The following is a 3,687-nucleotide window of genomic DNA, read 5'->3' on the forward strand; positions in this document are numbered from 1 at the left end:
GAGAGAAAGCAGGGAGGAAAGGAGGTTAGAAGGGTACAAATAACTAGGAGTAGAGGGGAGGGAAATGTTGAAGATCGGTAGAAATTCCCTTTCCCGTCCTTGGTTTGCTATTTAGGCCCAAAGTTACGTGGGCTAAATTAAATGGGATTATTTCTCTTATCATCAAAGTGAATCAGAGAGACCTGTGCCAGGAATGAAGAGGGTACATAGACTTGGGGGAGGAACATCAAGTGGTGCAGGGAACCAAGACGTGTGCTGACTGGGGTTATGGATACAATGTGTGAGTGGAAGTAGGTAGCTGACTGTGGAGTGAAACATGAGTAGTGAAGGGACGAGAGGTGCTTGAATTGGGCTAGGAGGAACATGCCCTTGAGGGAAGAGTAGGTGGCTGACTGGGAGAGGAACATGTGTGAGAAGAGGGTTGCTACGGAGGACAGGTGGGAAGAGGTGATGGAGAACATGTGTGAGGGAAGAGGGGTGCTGGACTGGAGAGGAACTTGTGTGAGGAAGAGGTGCTGTCTGGGGAGGAGGACAAATGTGTGAGGGGAAAAAGGGAAGAAGGGTGACTGGGAGAACTATTGGAAGAGGAAGAGTCTGCTGCAGGACATGGAGGGAAGAGGGCTGCTGACGTGGGACATTGTGAGGAAGAGCTTGGGAGCAAGAACAATGTTGTTGAGGGAAGAGGGTGCGAAGGACATGTGTAGAGGGTGGGGACTGGGGAGGAACATGTCGTCAGGGAGCAGGGGCTGACTGGGAGAGCGGAACATGTATGAGGGAAAGGGGTTGATGGAGAGAAAAAGTGCTGGGGGAGAGTGACTGGGGAGGAAACTATGTGTGAGGGAAGAGGGTGCTGACTAGGGGAGGAATGAACATGTGTGCAGGGAAGAGGGTGCTGACTGAAGGGAGGAACATGTTGTGAGGGGAAGAGCTCGTGCATGACTTGGAGAGGAACATGGTAGGAAAGAGGTGCTGACTGGGAGAGGACGAAACATGTGTGAGGTGAAGAGGGTGCTACTGGGGAGGAGACATGTGTGAGGGAAGGATGGTGCTGCTGGTGGGAGGGAACATGTGTGAGGGAAGAGGGTGCTGACTGGGGGAGGAACATGTGTGAGGGAAGAGGGTGCTGACTGGGGGAGGAACATGTGTGAGGGAAGAGGGTGCTGGGCAGGGGGGTGGAGCTCAGTATACTGGAAATCAAACACAACCAATCACATAGAGTGCTGGAAAAACACAGAGGAAACACACACACACAACAATTAGGTTTGGGTACTGTATAAATAGGAGGGTTTGGTGCCGTGAGATGGTATGATTGTTTAAAAACTATAATAGCGTGTGAAGCTTGTACCTGTTTGTCTGTGAGGGCATAGATGTGCTGGTAGTCTGGGCTGAAGAGCAGGTCTCTGTGGATGGGACTCCCCTCGCTCACCACCCCGTTCTCATAAGGCATGGCAGGATGGTTGATAGAATTCACCAGGATCTGAAACACACAGGACAGGACAGAGACATTTACATTTAAGTCATTTAGCAGACGCTCTTATCCAGAGCGACTTACAAATTGGAAAGTTCATACATATTCATCCTGGTCCCCCCGTGGGGAATGAACCCACAACCCTGGCGTTGCAAGCGCCATGCTCTACCAACTGAGCCACACGGGACCACAGAGACGTCATCACACTCACAGTACACTCACAGTACACTCACAGGCAGGATAATACACAATCGCAATCAGCATTAGAGTCAGAGGACAAGACAGTCACCAGTACAGTGCAACACAGTCCATACTGTGGTACTGTACATGCTCTCAGGAAGGTTCAGACAGGTCAAAAGTGAAATACGGCAGGTCGTCTCTGTAATGGGGAGACTTTACACGGCCAAATAAAAGTGGATTGTGTGTAATGTCAGTGACAGAATGATAGAGCTCTGTGGAGCATCCCAACCACAACATAAAGGAAACCAAAGGCCTCTGTAAATCTGACGGTCTATTTCTGCTCCACAACCATCAATCATTACACAACTTTACACGATGCTGCTGCTGCTGCACTCTCCCCAAAATAAACAACTCTCTCAACAACACACACACACACACACACACACACACACACACACACACACATTCTCTCTATCACTTCGACTCTCTCTCGTTCTCATTCTCTCTCTCACATGTTTCTCATGTTGCGGTGTTATTACAAAGGAATGGTGTGAACATTGTAATGGCTGATGCATGCAGGGATGATGTTTTCCAACAGAATACGTAATAAGAATGATCTGCATCAAACCAGGTACTCAGCAAGTACTCAAAAGATCACAACAAGGGTCTAATACATATTCAGCTATTCTGCCTCCAGAAATGCCTCCCTGTACAGTAGAACTTCTTTGTATAATAATAATCAGAGTTGTGTTGCCCTTTGACTGGTTGCCAGGGGCGAGCAGCAGCTATTACTGGCTGAATGTACTGCTGTGTTTGTCCTTACAGAAGTCAGCCTGATCTCCACAGTGTGTTCTGTCCCACTGGAGTCCTGCCTACCTGGCTGTAGAGAACATAACCACACACTGCTAGACCCTGGGCAGACCCTGCTGCATTTAGCTAACGTACTGCAGCGGGCCTACGTGCCTTTATTTTAAGGGGGGGGGTTACTCACTAAAACAAATGGTCCTTGGATAATAACAACAGCTGCCCCCCCTCCCCTCTACCTTAGTGGGTATATTGATGTGAGGTTCGGGTAGCGTGACCTCCCTGTCCCCTCGTATTTCAGGCTCTAATGATGTACCCAGGCCGCGTGCCAGGTCAGCCTGATTAATAGCCCGCCTTGTCTCTACCTCTCTCCCTCTCTGCCTGGGCACTGGGGAGGACATTACCTGACTGGGCCTGACCATACCACAATACTACCACCTCTTCCAGAGAGGACTGGAAGAGGAGAGGAGGGGAGGGGATGAGTAGAGAGGAGAAGAGAGGAGAGGAATGGAGAAGAAAGGAGAGGAAAGTAGAGAAGAGGATAGGAAATGAAAGGAGATGGGAGGAGAGGATGAGTAGATGAGGGGAGGAGGGGAAAGGAGATGAGGGGAGGAGGGGAAGGAGGTGAGGGGAGGAGAGGAAAGGAAGGTGAGGGAGAGAAGGGAAAAGTAGCATGAGGGGGAGGTGGGGGAAGGCAGAAATGAGGGGAGGAGGGGGAAAGGAGATGAGGGGAGGAAGGGAAAGGAGATGGAGGGGAGGAGGGGAAGTAGATGAGGGGAGGAGAGGACTAAGAAGGTGAGGGAGGAAGGGAAAGTAGATGAGGGGAGGAGGGGGGATAGTGAATTGAGGGGAGGAGGGAAAGGAGATGAGGGGAAGGAAGGAAAGGAGATGAGGAGGAGGAAAAAGGGAAAGGAGATGAGGAGGAGGAGTGGGATAGGAGGTGAGGGGAGATGAGAGGAAGGTGATGATGCGAGGAGGGTGGGGAAAAGTAAGACTAGGGGAGGAAAGGGACGGAAAGGAGATGAGGGAGGGAAGGGGAAAGTGAGATGAGGGGAGGAAGGGAAAGGAGATGAGGGGAGGAGAGGGAGAAAGTAGATGAGGGGAAGGAGAGGAAAGAGAGAGATGAGGGGAGGAGGGGAAAAGTAGATTGAGGGGAGAGGAAAAGGAGATGAGGGGAGTTGAGAGGAGGAGTGAAAGGGAGGAAGGAAAGTAGATGAGGGGAGGGGGAAAGTAGA

General features: G+C 50.7%; 1 pseudogene; it reads right to left on the bottom strand.

Annotated features, from left to right (window-relative positions):
- Positions 1-1,670, bottom strand: part of LOC112071956 (plexin-A1-like) — a 152,655-nt pseudogene extending 150,985 nt beyond the window's left edge.
- Between the last annotated feature and the right edge of the window lie 2,017 nt (positions 1,671-3,687).

The sequence above is a fragment of the Salvelinus sp. IW2-2015 genome, unplaced genomic scaffold (assembly GCF_002910315.2).
Source record: "Salvelinus sp. IW2-2015 unplaced genomic scaffold, ASM291031v2 Un_scaffold1784, whole genome shotgun sequence".
Classification (NCBI taxonomy): Eukaryota; Metazoa; Chordata; class Actinopteri; order Salmoniformes; family Salmonidae; genus Salvelinus; species Salvelinus sp. IW2-2015.